This window comes from Neopsephotus bourkii, unplaced genomic scaffold, assembly GCF_033783945.1.
Source record: "Neopsephotus bourkii isolate Nb327-2 ecotype Australia unplaced genomic scaffold, CSIRO-AGI_Nbou_v1 NB_663, whole genome shotgun sequence".
NCBI classification, from domain to species: domain Eukaryota; kingdom Metazoa; phylum Chordata; class Aves; order Psittaciformes; family Psittacidae; genus Neopsephotus; species Neopsephotus bourkii.
The window spans coordinates 1,748,769-1,764,170 of record NW_026901162.1 but is presented as its reverse complement, the minus strand read 5'-3'; the positions used below and the strand labels follow the sequence as shown (position 1 = coordinate 1,764,170).

At 41.9% G+C, this 15,402-nt stretch overlaps 2 long non-coding RNA genes across 2 annotated transcripts in view; both read right to left on the bottom strand.

Annotated features, from left to right (window-relative positions):
- LOC133212093 (uncharacterized) overlaps positions 1–9,397 on the bottom strand; it is a 105,547-nt gene extending 96,150 nt beyond the window's left edge. Inside the window, exons 1-2 of the long non-coding RNA XR_009725391.1 lie at positions 8,762–9,397; positions 7,658–7,909 (exon numbers count right to left, since the gene is read on the bottom strand). This is a non-coding gene — a long non-coding RNA (uncharacterized LOC133212093). The remainder of the gene's footprint in view (positions 1–7,657; positions 7,910–8,761) is intronic.
- A 468-nt stretch (positions 9,398–9,865) lies between these two features.
- On the bottom strand, positions 9,866–14,160 carry LOC133212091 (uncharacterized). The gene is made up of 2 exons (XR_009725389.1): positions 11,958–14,160; positions 9,866–10,741 (listed from the first exon to the last, which is right to left on the bottom strand). It is a non-coding gene; the product is annotated as an uncharacterized LOC133212091 (long non-coding RNA).
- Positions 14,161–15,402: the final 1,242 nt, after the last annotated feature.

Here is a 15,402-nt window from a genome sequence, read left to right as displayed (position 1 = left end):
TTCCATGTGCATCCATCTGTAGTATGGCCATTGGCACTAATTTTGCTTTCCTCACCCAAACTGTGCCTGCTGGTACTAGTGGCTGTTTAAAAACAGGCCCACCAGCAGATTCAGAATATTCTTTCACCTCTGTTTCCTTCTTTTCCTTCCTGAAAACCTCCTTCTAAAATGCTGTTTAATACATCTAGAGAACAGCAGAAAATTAACATCGTCCATTTGTGATTGAAGCGCAAATACCAACTGAGAAGATTTTGAGATACTAAAAATGATGTTTACAATGTGATAACAGCATTTTCCCCGTGTAAATGGTACTGGTAATCATAAAAGCCAACACCTTAGGCCATCTCTACTGAGCACAGCTTATGGTATTGGTCCCGAGGGAGCACGAGTACTCCAGTGCTCAGCGGAGGAGCTCTGGTATAACATATCCACTGACCTGCACTTGAACCTACCACTTGCTGTTTTCCTCTTATAATCTAAATCTGGAAATGTGCTGTCTGGTCAGTAGCATACTACCAAATCATTCAGTGAAATGCTCTGGATGACATAAAAGCGTGCCTGTGCTTGCAGTGCCATAGAAAACCAGCTTGTAAAATATAGCCGGAGCGCGGCTCACAGCCGCCACCAGTATCGCAGGCAGCCCATGTGCTGCTGCGGAGGCACCTCTGTAACGCAGCCAGGCAGCAGCTGTGTGCATTGCAGACATTGCTGGTGGTGGGTGGCTGTCTGTCTGTGTGCTCAACAGCTGTCCCCACCACCACACCGAGCCAGCACCCGGCCTCCCCAGAGAGCACCCCGTTTGGCTCAGCCAGCACCAATTCAGTAGCACCCTGTAGGAGCAGTAACACTGCTCGCACCCATCCTTCTCAGTGGGGTCTTGGGGGATGCAGCCACCTCTGCCAGCCTCAGGCACAGGAAGAGCCCGGTGCAGTGTTTGCCTCTGGGTAACTCGACCAGCCGCCACAGCCGTCTTTGTCGTAAATGACTGCAGACACCAACTATTTACTGGACAGATTTGTGTTAAAAAATACCAGGCAGTAAACTGCAGATTTGGAATTTTGCCCTTTTTATTCCCCAGCCCTGAAGTTTCGTTGAATCCATTCACTTTGGTGAGCCTGTACATCTGTTGCCTTTCAGCAAATCCTGTGTGTTGATCCTGGTTGTGCTAAAGACACGTGTATGCTTATGGCATTTGTAAAGGATGACATTAATCCATGCACAAACCTTCTTACTTTATGCCATTTGCTAAGAAAAATGGAGTTTAGTATTTGTTACAAAAAGAAGTCCAAAAGCCTAAATTTCTGGGTCTATTTGGTATGCCATCAGCAGAAGGATGTTCTTGGCCATGTTTGCAGAAGCCACCAGCTCACCGTGTGAGGGTCCTGGGGCAGGCCAGCATCTCAGAAACATGAACCTTCAGAACTGCATCTTCTCACTGCAGTTCGGAAACTGCTGTAGCAGCTGTAGAGAAAGAACACCAAGGGCTTAGATGGCAGTGAGCACCGAGGATACTGGCAGCCGGCGGGAGCCAAGTGTGTGACCTCACCTAAAACCACCTGAAATCACTGTGTCTTTCAATTGACTTCAGTGATCTTTGCCTCCCTCCCCAAATGAGTAACAAGGATCCCCACAGATTAGGCAAGATGCATGCACAGACAGCCACACTGTTTTAAATGTGCTTACTTATGTTTAGATACTTTAAACTTTCTTGAAGAGACTGACACTCTCCATGAGTCGTCATGGCTTTGCTTCTGGGGTGTTTTCCAGTTTCATAGCAAAAATCCCCACCAGCTATTTCAATCACTCCTGTGAGAAAGGAGTATTTTTCAATGTAAAGTGGGTTTTTTTTTTCAGGCTGTATATTGCACCAACACTTAAATAACATTAAGCAAACTGTTTAATCTTCTCAAGCTATAATGTGTCACTTAGCTAACTTTTAAGCAGAACTATACACTTTGCTCATTCTGACTAAAATACTGGATTTTTTAAGCCATACAAGATGCATGAGAGCACCAACTGAGCAAACAAAACCTTCTTTTTCCTTCCCAGGGTTACTGCATGAGCTCTACTGAATTTTCCATTGTGATGCTCTCTGGCTGCAGAGGCAGGGCTGTGACTGTTTTGGGCATAGGAGGTGGTTGGGCTGGGCACACAGAGACCTGAACCTTTAGGACTATTCTGGGAGTACACAAACCATGAATGTAGGGCCTGAGTTTAAAAATAGCCTCTTCTTTACAACCGACACTCCAGCTCAGGACACAGGGATTGCAATGAAGCAAGTAAAGCTTAAACAGCTTCAATGCAGGACTTGGAAACCATAGCTCTAAACTGTTCCACAGTATAGAATCATAGAATCATAGAGTGCTTAGGGTTGAAAAGGACCTTAAGACCATCTAGGTCCAACCCCCCTGCCACAGGCAGACTTAATGTCATGCTGAAGAGGATTCTTCTAGGCTTGGAAGAGCAAAAGAGGATGGAAAAATTTGTAAAACTCCTTCTCTGATGGTGTTTTGTTGTTGTTTTCTCACATTAAAAAAAAATCACCCTTCCTTCCTCTCTCTTCATCTTGCAAAGCAGCTCTGCTGCCTCCTAATGGGGCAGCCACAGGTTAGGTATCAGGGCCAGTTGGACAAGCCTTCCACATTGCAAGGCTACGGTCGTTTCTCAGCTATAAGGCTGCTCTACCTTATTCAGAAATGCTGTTTAAAAGCCAACTGAAAAGAGGAAAGGAAAACTGAGTTACGCAAAGAATTTCTGTCCCTCTTGCTCCATCTGACCAAGCAGAATGGAGAGGCAAGCAGAAGAGAAAACAAGCTCAGAGGAGTCTTTTCTGCTTTTCTGCTGTCTGAAAACCCCCTTGGCATTTCCTGTGCACTACAGATGATCTCAGAGCTCACATCCAGTGGCAGCACAAACACCATGTGTCTCAGCACACCTGACGCCCTTGCACAGCTTTGTGATATTAAAGTTGCTCCATTTAGATAACAGCGAACAACAAGCACTGGTACCCACTCTTCTCAGCAGGCCTTCAGGGCTTGGCAAGGGGACACAGGGCATCTCCGGGACCTCTTTATCCTCCGAGGAAGCCAAAGGAGATAGGTAGATCTGTTGTTTTCAGTGAGGCTGTGGCCCAATGCTAGAAGCAAACCTAAATGATACACTACACACTGCATGAAATTATTAAATCCTACACCGAATAAAGAAGCATATGTTAAGAAGTGTCCAGAAACAGTTATTTTCATTACCCACTGAGGACCATCTATTTAGCAACTGAGAGACTTTGGAAGTTGTTTCATCAGCACTTGCCAGACACCCACTTCTCTTATCAGACCTCTGCTCCCAGGGAGTGCGGGCTGGGAGAGCCTTCCTATGCTCACAACTTCTTGGATCACAATGAATTCTTTATATTTACAAATCTTTATTAGCCTCTAGAGACCTCAGATAAAGACAAAAGACCATAAAAATGTCCATTGGAGGTCAGACCAAAGGTCCCTCTAGTCTAACATCTAATGCTGGCAATAGCAGATGCCTAGGAAAGAATACAAGACTAGGGCAAGCCTATAATAAAACTGCCATGACATACTCTCTCAACCTCCAGTGATTTGGAGGTCAGGGACTTCCTGACCCAGATATGGTATGTTTGTGTTTGAGGGCAGAGAAGGATTTGAATCTCTATTCCAAGCATTTGAATGCTACGGGAAAAAAACATTTAACCCAGCTGGTGAGAGAAATAAAATGTTCACTGTAAATGCAAAGCTGGTGGAAACAGACCAAAAGTCCACTTTCAAGCCCAAAACATTACCTCTAAGAAAACACTCAGCCTTCTGAGGCCAAGAAGCATCTTTTAGTCTGAGTGTCTCCAACTGCTCAGCATTTCCAGGGCAGTGCTCACCCAGACCCCTTCTTCCTTCAAGCTAATCACCCAGAAGAAAATGGGGAGGATGAAGAACTCTTAGCAACAAGTAGGACCAAGCCATCCAAAGCCTTCCCATTAAATAATTCAACTAGATGCTAAAGGCTCTTCTCAGGAGAAATCACAGGTTGGATAGTCAGGCATCAGACCAAAATGGTATCTCATACTGGGAAGCGGTGGGCAAATGAATCATTTACTGGTCAAGCACAGCTATCCCGGATGGAGTTAATGTAAGGAAGTAGTTGTGACGTTGATGTCAAGGGGTTACCATGGTTGCCCAAGTGCAGACCAGATATTCAGGCAATGCCCATGCACTAGAACGCGTGTGCTGATGGTACCCCAGGGCAAAATGCTGCCACATCATGAACTGCAGCACTCAGACCCAGGTCACCAGGACAGATATCGCAATAGGTCTTGGTAGCGACAACAACAAAAAAAGCACGGGTCCCTCCACCACATGAAAGGCTGCACAAACATTCCTTCCCCTGCAACATTCTGCAGGGCCCCGGCACTCACATGAAAGAGCAAGAGCGCATCAGATGTACTGCACTTTTCTCTGCCAGCCACCACATCCCCTATCGAAATAATTTCCTGTTTTATTTGTAAGATTGCTGTTGTCATAAGCTGTTGCTGGGGTGGGGGTGGGGATGGGAAGGTGGTGTCTGACCAGAGAGCACAATAGCCTGCTGGATGAGGGGTCAGCTTGGCTGCTGATCTGTGGGATGGTGCCGTGGTGGAGCAACACCATGAGGAGCAAGGGGAGGGTAATGCTCGTTGCTCCATAGCATGTCTCCTGGAAAATCAAGGAAAACAGGCTTGATAGGACACAGGGAGAGAGCCTCATCAATGCTTTGAATACAGAGTTGATGTTTCAGGCCCTTCTAGTGGAAGAAAAGCAAAAGCTGCGTGGGACAAGAGTACCTATTTGAGGATGAGTCACTGTAACTAGAACAGAGATACAACACACAGATCCAGATTCTAGCATCAAGAGCTACAGCCAGCATAGCCATCCCCTCGCCTTATGGTAGGCATAGCAGAAAAAAAGTAAAAAAAGGGAACTTCAAACCAAAAACGGTGCCAAATGATGTTGTTAAGCTACAACAGCTGCAATACTGCTGGTGTTACCTTTGCCTCTGGGTTCCACATTCGTGTTTCATTTACACTAGGACAAGTCTGTTGGTCCACTATAGCCTCCTATTGGATATTTTTATTTGTCTTAAAAATACACAGAGCGAGCGGCAGTTTGAGCGAGGTGAGGGTCAGATGGGAAGGCAGGACTGAAATTAGCAGCAACCCAGCTGCTGGAAATTATTTTGCAGGCTCTGGAACAAACTGCTCGGTTTCACTAGGGGCCACTGTGCAGCACAGCATTGGCCCTTTCCACGGGGCTGGCAGGAAGGACCAGCGTCACACCATGGGCATAACGAGGGAGGGGGAGGAGGATGTGTTTTGGTGCAACAAACTGATTTTTGAAAAGCCAAGACTTTTGCTCAGAGGAGCTTTTTAGAAATTCACCAGCAATCCGTTGCCAAAGCCAGAGTAACTGCACAATTCAGCTTTTTTTTCCTCTTTTTTTATGCCAGAACTCAAGTAATTTTCATGGCTGTGAATCAGAACATCTTCATTCTTGTGGCATGTTTTTCACTTTTGTGAACACTAATTTCACTACATTTTTAGAGTGGTGACTTTAGCCACAGCGTGGCTGCTGCTAAGTTCCCACGGCTACCAGTAGGACTTTTATGTGGGAAATCTGTGGGCAGCAGGGAGCCTCCCTGTTTGTATCAATATGAACTTCCCAAGCACATCAGCCTGACATTTTCTCAGCCCGAGAGCCGGAGCACACATGCTCTCACTTAGAGTTCTCTTTTCCTAAGCTGAAGGACATGTGTGATCATTTTAATTCCGACAGTTTTCTAGGAGCCTTTTGCACACACAAAATTCCTGAGGGTTTTTTTCTCTTCAGCCATGCAGAAGCCCAATCCTATGAACTCCTGAGTGCCGCTGCAAGGCACTAAGGGACTACAAATCCCAGGAGATGTAGGAAGCATCCTTCCAAGCATGCTGGAGACCCTGAGTACTGCAGAAGCACCCACGTTCCCTCTCCACCATCACAGATGGGGCTGTTGGTGCTGGCAGGTCATCATCGGCACAGCCGTCCTGCAAGTTTCCCAGCCTTTCACTCAGTGGCTACGCATTCCAGAGATGACCAGACATAAACACATCTCCTGCACTTGCATACTGGAGTGCTTTCTGCAGCTGGGTAATAAGTTGGAGAGCACATTAAAAGCATATATATTATCTACCCAAACTAAAAAATAAAAGCTGATTATATTTTGCTCTCAGAACATAAAAATGTGGTGGGAGGGCAATGGGTGAACTGTACGGCTTCAGCTTTGTTAGAGATAATATACTGCAGGAAATAATCAGCTGTGGAGAGACACCTTTTAGCCAATACTTAGGAAAAAGGACACAACCCACAGACATGACAGGACCATGCTCAGTGATTCTAGCTCACTATTGCTTCCTGTTTGCACAATTGCAACCACAATAGCTGTGGAAAGGTTTCAGGTCCATAATCACTAATGATGGACATCCATACTCAGGAATGTGAGGCACTGGGAAGCAGGGAAGCAGAAAACCTCCATCAATTTTTATCACTTTAGTCACATTTATAGCTTCAGTCAAAAAGGCTGCTTGTCAGTGAGAGATGCTCCAGCTCTGCAAGAAGCTGAAGCCAAAGGAAATCTCCAAGTCCTGATCTTTCACAACCCTCATAGCTCCCCATTTTTTGATCTAAAGTGTTCAACTACTTTATGAACCCATCCTTTGGCAGCCGCTGCAACTTTTACTCCTTGTACCTGGCTACAAGTGAAGTCCACATGACACTGCTCTGGGCATATTCCTCAACGTCATGCTACGTGTTCCACATGAAGACAGGAATATTGTGAGATATACTGTTCTTCAGCTAGCAGCGAGAATGTCAACATAGAATTTACAAGGCTTGAAATGGAAAAGAAAATAAAAAGCTGAAGGTACTTTCACTGTTGTTGCAGCCAGGATAGTTCAGGGCTATAAAGGTGGTGGGGTTTATGGGAAGAGGTAATATCCTCCCCAAGACCAACAGATATATCTGGGGGAAAAATAAGATAACCTTCTTCTAGATGAAAGCTATCACTGCTGGGCTTTAAAGTTCTCCAAGTCTGACTGCTAAAGCTTGGAAACTGTTTCCTCAGGTGGAACAGGGCTTCCCCAGACACTCACTAAATGGTGACTTTAGAGATGTTACGTTTTGGCAGTGCTAAAACCATGACAGTCAGAAAAACGCAAAGACATCACAGCTGGGTAAAATTCCTGCTGAAAATACTCACCAAAGGCTAGTGTAACCAGTAGTAAAAGAACACCCAAAAGATTTCTCTGCTGTTTATAACTTAGTCCCACTTTGTAAGGCAGTCTCAGTGTCTGTGTGTGCACATCTGTGCATTTTCCCTTCAAAAAGTGGCTGAACTCCTTGGCCAAAGGAGCCAAATGGGACAAAGATCTCAAAGTCACCAGCATTTCTAAAAGCTGAATGAAAATAATTGGTCTAGAAGAGAGCACACCCATACACAACCTCTACAAGCAGTCGCACTAAAAGCGGCACTGTGGTATGAACCTGATGTTGTTATGTCCTCCAACACCTACTGTAGGGGAAAGAATCTGTAACACTTCAGTAGGGAAATGGCTTCAGCACTGATTTGTATTCACCCATTATACAAATCCATCAGGCTTCAGTGGTCTTGATGTTCAGCTGATTATTTACTGACATTAAGAGCATGTTCATTTGCTGGGTACGGGGCTGGAAATGGGGTTTTGCTAGGTACTTCATGGCTTCACCTCCTTGAGTCAGTGGCCACTCTTTACTGACTCCCTGGCCTCAAATGACATCAATCCCACCAAGGTGCCTGCAGGCAGGAGGCATGTGTGGAGGTGCCCTGAGTGTCAAGCTGGTGAGAGGAGCTGAAAAATGTTAAATGTGCAGAAGAAAAGCAGAGAGCAGCAAAACAGGGCAGAAGGTAAGATGGAAGGATGCAGGAGGTCAGTACTTTGGTCCCTGCAATACTGGTAAGGACTTTTTGGTGTCAATTCGTAAGAAGGGAAAGTGGGTGGCTCTAGAAACACAGTAAAAATGAGACTAACTTGCCTACCAAATTCTCAGTCATCCTTCTCTCATAACCACTGCCAGGAAGTATTAATAACCCATCTAAATTAAAATAGAACAAAAAAGAAAATACTATACAGTGTGGCTCAACCACAAAGAAACCATGAATTTGCTCTTTTAATAATTAAAAGTGACCCAGCAAATTTTCCAGAGCAATCATCTCTAGTTCATGGAATAAAAGGCTATCTTCACTGCCCATGTATGCACAGTGTGCTGCATTATCTGCCCAGATAATTGCATCATTTTGCCTGTTTGGATGAAATTACATTTTGTGAGAGTGACAAAGTAATTCCCCATGCACCAGTTATTTTTCTGCTTAGAAAATCCATGCAAAATTATTCCATTCATGGAAGAATTGTAATGCCTTAACTACCTACTTGCTCATATTTTGTAAATTATAGAAGCAAAAAAAAGCTCATTGCCTCTGCCAGCATGAGACAAATATTTCACTGCATATGACTACAGCTGACAAAATTTCCACCCCAAGCCCTTTTGAGTTCAGCTTGGGACATGCCTTACAGACTTCTGTTTTAACTTTCTGCTCTGCAGAACCAGTGTGTTCCTCCAGCTCAGCTAGCGCTGCGTGTGCTTTGACCTTCAAAACCAGATTTCTAGGTATCTTCACCCTTGGATATTTTTAATGTACTTACTTCACTGAATGAGAGAAACGCCATTAATATCCGTGTCTCGAGAGTTCTCCAGCAGGTAATGTCTGAAATGTTCCTCTCTGGGAGCTATTTGGAGAAAGACTTCACCACTTTTAATCCTTTGCAGCACAACCGCTTCACACAAGACAGTGAGAGTAAATACTGTGCAAAATGAGTAAGGATGGCAGGAGTGAGTTTGCAGGCAAAACCCACCGTGAGTCAAACTGTCCCCCAGCTACCACATTAAATCATGCTGATAGAGGTGAGATTGCGCAAATGCCATGAGGACAGCTTCGGTTCATTAACATCTGAGAGAGCTTTTCTCAGATATGAGTGTGGTCCCAGATCTGAAATCCATTAAAACCTTGAATCATTCTGAATCTGGCTTTGAGAAAGAAGGACAGTTACTGGTGTTGAGTGTGACTGCATGTATTGAAGCAACCCAAGTCATTGAATTCTCAGTGCTGCTGCACTGGAAGGAAGCAGAGCTGAAGGGACTTCTGAGAAATATTGCAAACCAGTTAACCAGACAGGAATTGGAGCAATCAATCAAGCAATATGGAAAGAGACTGGTTCCTAGGGATATGCCATGTACAGCCATTTTGTTCATACAGCGCCTTTCAGTGCTCCAGTAATGAGATCCATGCATAAGTGTTACGCTACTGGACAAGGAAAGAAATATCATTGAACAATGTTCATAGATTAAAGCATAATTGAAGTAAAAAAATCGCTTTTGTTGCTGTACCACTGTGCACAACAGCTCTTGACTAAAAATTAATAATGTATTGCTTACCATGCCTACGTACCACATCTCAACGAGTCTAATTTCACGTTAGAATCACAAGCCTTTGCCTTTTATCAGATAGAGAAAAGGGAAATTAGCACTCTCTTTGTCATGTTTCAGAACAAAACTATGAGCTTTGAAGTTATGCATTTGTGAAAGAAACCATCATGGGCTGTTAAAACAAGCTTTTGGTACTGAAAAGGTTAACTAATTTTGTTTCACCGATAAGTTTATCTATGATCAGAACTGAGTCATACAGAAAATACTCCTACAAGATCTGACCTTTTACTTGTATCCCACACTGAGATAATATTATACTTAAAATGGATATCAATAAGAACTTTGTTTTAGAAAGTATATTTAAAATAAATTACTTTTAAATAACAGAAACTGTTTTCAATTAGCCCTGTTAAAGGAAATCAACTAGAAAGTTATGTATGCTTTTTTATTTTCTTTATATAAATTATACCCAGGAGTCCTGTGATAGCAGCACTGTACAAACTATGCACTACCTTTATATTTATTTCTTATCAAAATAAACTTAACAAATTAGATTTGTTTTTACAGCACTTTATATCCAATAATGACAATGTTGTATTGGTCCCAGGATAAAAACAATGAAAGTAGCAGCTGAATGGTATTTTTATTAAGAGTTAACAAAAATGTCTTATGCAAACAGAGTGTATAAAGAAAATTAATTCCATAATTCCTCATGATGAAGGCATCCTTCTTTTTTTCTTTTTTCCTCACAATATCAATCTCATTTGGAAAGATCATTCTGAGGGGAAAACTTTAAGTTTCAGCATTACTTACTCAGCAAAATGATATGGCTTGAACTTAAACATTGCTGACTGCTAGGATTTAATATTAGGACCTGGCAAATGTTTTGATAACTTAATACTTTTTAAAAGAAAACTTGTTTGTTACAGAAGATTTTGGGAGCCCAGAAGAAATATAATCTAAAAAATAACAGAAAGTGCTAAAGATCCAACGCAATGTTTCTTCTTTTTCCCATTTTTTCCATTTCCACTACCTTGAACTGGTTCCTCCATGCTAGCAATTTAGAGGCCTTTTTATTGGTGGCAGATTCAAGTATCTCTGAGATATTCACCGTACAACTCAGCAAGAGGCCATGTTTTCCTCCAGCAGTGGCAAAACGGCAGAGCTAATAGTCTGGGGTTTGTTACTAAAAATGAGTCCTTATACAAAAAAAAAGAGAAAAAAAACCCAACCATTGTTTAGAACATGTGGTTTGCTGCTATTAAGTTAATAGTGGAAAACCTCATTACTTTTAAAGTTCATTTTAGCTTGTGGTGGGATTGTTCTCTAGGCTGAAGCAGATTTTCTCTTAAGCAGAGCTTCTAATTCCACCTTACAATCTTCTGTTCAACAAGTCACTCTTTGCTTGGTGAGATGCATGTTTTAAGTCAAAATGCTGAATTAAAAGGGAAAAAAAGAAAACAAACATTTTCCCACACGTGCCTCTGGGGCTGCTAGCAGGCACTCGTGTGCCATGTTCTCCTGCTTTTGCTCTGACTGGAGGAGTTTTCCAATAAAGATCTTGGGTTAAAGGTGCTCTTTGAGCAGCGCTAACAAAGTTTCTGTCTCTAATGAAAGATTAGATGCTGCTGAGGGCTCTAATGAGGTCAATTAAAGGTTGGATAAATTCCGATGCCAGCTCCGTGCAGGAAGCACCATAGAGAAGCAGAGATGTAAGAAAGGTGTAACATGGTTTGATGGAGCCATGGGTTCTGAAAATCAAAGTGGCCAAACAGAGAAGAAAATAGAAGATTGCAAAGGCTTCTAGTTCAGGTTTCTTCTCAAATTTTGGAAGCATCTAATCTGAGTGTTCATTGAGGCTATAATGATTTACAATAACAGAGAACCAAATCTGCAATTTGAGAGGAAAATAACCTCAGGCAGAAGCCTTGCTTACAGCTTGCGTGCTATATATGCCTATATATATATATCTCCTACTTGCAAGTTACTATGACTCAAACCTGAAACTCTCATGGTTTAAAATACCAAGCGTAATTCAGAGTCACACAATATTTGTGTTCCACCAACAGCCCAATATTTTTTTCAGTTACATATGTTCACACCATATAAAATTCACTCTTGTGTAGACATGAGCTATTATATTGTAAATTCTACTCACAATAATCCTTGTGTAACTCAGTCTTTGAGATGTATTTCAAGATACCCTTAAACCTTCAAACTCAGCCATCCCCCTTGTACTCTGCACTTTCCTAGGTACCAGTTCACCATGAAAATTTGACATATGAATAAGCAAAATTTATACACGCCACACAAGATCACTGATTATCTGATGATGGGGTTTTTTCCTTAACATCGCTCTAGCTCTTCTCAGCAAAGTTGCCAAAGCCCGAGATCTACATCTAGAAGCTGACTCACTTGGCCTCACTGCTGCTCAGGTCTTGTTTTTCCATCAGTGATAATTCTGGAAGCTCAGGAGTTCAGTCCCTCAATATTTTGGGGGAATGAAAATGGATCAGCTGCCCAGCAAACAAAGGAGCCCTGACCAGTCTGAACTCATACACGCTCAGCAATGACTGCCAAAAGTAGCTCTGTCTCACTGCAGTTCACAGGTTTGCTTCAAGCCAGTTATACTAAGCTTTGTGAAAGCACAGCAGACGGTTGCTCATCGCTTCACTGTAAATAAGAGTACCTCGGGAGGAGAGATCTGATCTTCAAAGGGCATGAGCACCTGCAGCTCCCATACCAGCTCAGAAGAGCAGCAGGTGTTCAGCATCTCTGAAATACCAGGCTTTGAACTTAAAACACATGAATGCTTGGATAACCTTGCAGAGGTGGGGTGACTGTTGCCATGTAGAGATTTAAATAATTAGTTCAGAGCTGGATACAACTATAAACCACATAAGGGCCAGGATTGGCCTCTCAAGTCCCTTGTTTTCCAGGCAAATGAAAGCTGTATGTAACCAGCCTGGGACTGAGAAAATTTCATCTCTTGGCAGATGTCTTAAGTGTCAGCTGAGACGGAGAGCGAGACCTTGCTTGGGCAGAGGGTGATGCTTTAGAGCTGCGGTGTTCCTCTGTTGGTGCAGTGAAACCAATTCGTTTTTGACATCTCACACACATACAATTGAAAAGTGAACTTGTAAAAAGGGGTTACTGCAAGAGCTGAGTGAAACTAGCTTGTTCAGTTCACAGAGTTTTTGTGTTAGCTTTCTCATGTTTTGTTTCATACAGTCATATACCCCAGGAGTTTTGCTTTGAGTTTTAGCTTCAAACAAAGCAAAACTGATTGTAAACCACTGTATTTTGACTTTTCATCTTGAAACTGCATCTCTCCCAGAAAGTTTCAAAAGACAAAGCGCAGGGTACTGGTAGCCTGGGGTTTAGCTCAGCCTGTGTTCAAGCTGTCAGACTGAGGGTCAGAGACAAGATTTGCTTCCATGCAGTGATGCTGAGACCTGGCTTTTCTGTGCAGTCTCATGTCTGCTGTGAAACTACACAAAACAACCCGATTTTAGGTAGTTTCTTCCAGGAAAAATTAGCCAAAGCCATTCCAGAGTTGTCAGATTAAACTAACATTAAATAGTGGCAATTAGCAATTGCTATTTTTAATACATTTGTTTCCAGCTAGGTCCAATAAAATTATTATAAACATTTGCTTAAACAGAAATACAGAGATACAGATAGCACTATTTACTGCTAAATGAATGCTGTTTGCTTACCTTTACCTTAACAGACATGATTTGTCAGAAGCAGTAGGGTAGTGTCCAGAAACGCCTTCCTGAAGGAAGCTTTGAAGAAACACCTACCTAAACATACTTTTATCCTTATTTTATCCACTTCCACGTTTATTTTCTTAGCAGCCCTTCAGCCCAATGGTTAACACATTGGATTATCATTCCTAATGATCACAGAAAACCATTTCTGTCTAATTTACAACAGCACTTATTATCATATTTCCACGGTCATCATTTAACTTTCCACTATATTAATAACCAAGACCAATTTTACCTAGTGAGTAACCTAAACCATCTAACTTGACAAAAATATCGCACGCTTATTTCTCTTTCTAACCATCAAAGAAGGTCACGACGATGACTCTGGGTATCAGCATTTTTCCTGTGTGATTCACTTACACCAAGAAAACCCTCTAGACATATATTCTTTTTTTTGAACTCTAGCTTAACCACGAGGATCAACAGGTCCCTTTCTCTGTGGGTGGTGATAATGTCAGTACACCACTGCCCAAATAAGCTTTCTCTATAGGGAAATGCTAACATTTAATTCTTTAAATTTAAACCACATGTATTTTGGTCTCATAACTGCACTCTGTGTTAGCTGCCTTTTGTTATTAATTTGTATCACTAAAACTCCTAACGAAACTGGTTATTTAAATTGAAAGTGTTATGTGCAGTAGAAATCTAAAATTTGCGTATAAGCTATAATAGATCAAAATATTTAAATATTAACTAAATATTTTACCAAGCCATTGTAAACTCATTTTCAGAATTAATAATGACACAGCTCTGTGTATGTTCAGTGTAAAGCTGTGTCTCAGAAGAGCTGTTCTTTCTAGCCCATTTCAGGGAACATAAACAATGGCTTCCAAATGGTTTCTATCTCTTACCTTCATCTTATTCAGAAACAAGAGGTGTCATTAACGTGCTGTCTGCATGAGACCTCAACCAAGAAGAGCAAGTTATGTGTGGGTTGACCACATCCAGTTTTCCTCCCTGGTCCTGTCTGGAAGAGGCACTGCCACTCTATACCTTCTTTGCTTACATTGCTGTAATTACATTGACCACAAATACATAGCTGCCAATGGAGTGAAAATGTTGGTACTTGGGACAAATGCTCAGGGACTTCTTGCTCAAATGACACAAAACACAGTTAGGATTAAGTGCAACAGTTTCCCCAAACTGAATTGATCCTCAGTAAAATGTAACACAACTGCAAATATTAAAAAATGAACAGATAGATTAGGTCTAAAACTGCAATTACACTAAAAACTAGGGAGGGTAGAAAGACCATAAAATTTTTGAGTATTTTCTGTAATCTCTGGAAATTAAACACTTTATTTAACATTTACACATATGATTTAGATAATATTTGCATAGTTCTATACTTATTATCATCATTCTAATTATACATTTCACGTTTCATCGTACAGATATTTAATACATATAAACCATAAACCTTTATGTTGCAGACAGCAGAGTTTACATACAAGCACATTATCTTTTGAACAGCAATTTTTGAGCCATGTGCCCCCTCCCAGGGACATATTCATGCTGCCCCTTTTTTTTTTCAATCTGAATTCTGTAGCTAATTCCATAAACTACATCTTTCATTGACCAGAGTGCACTTCAGTCTCCTGGACTAACATCAATAAAAGGAACTTTTCCCACTCTGTCTGGGGGAGCTTACCGGGGCCTGGTAAGTCATATCAAAAATAACAGTCATCTGAGATGGTTCCAATAGCTCAAGAGATATCCTCTGGGCTTGATCGCAAATGTCAGGGTGCTTAGGTTGTAGCTCTCTGAGGCTTGCCATAATGCGCATTCTTTACAATTTCACAATCTTTCAATTCATTCCCAGCCCATAAACTTTTACCACGTGCCCTGGTATTTAATAAAATCATTGAAAATGCCATTATATCCTTCTTAAAGGACAAACCATTCCCAGTTCTCTGTAGGAGCCTTTCTCCACCTTCATTCAGGCTCAGATTCCCAGTGATCAGTGAAATGCATGATACCAAGAGGCTATCTGTTTCTTGTTTCAAACCACTGCAGCCATGCCTTGGGGGTTGGTCCTGAAGAAGCTTGATAAAGACTTTAAAAAAAAAAGAAGTACAAGAAAACAG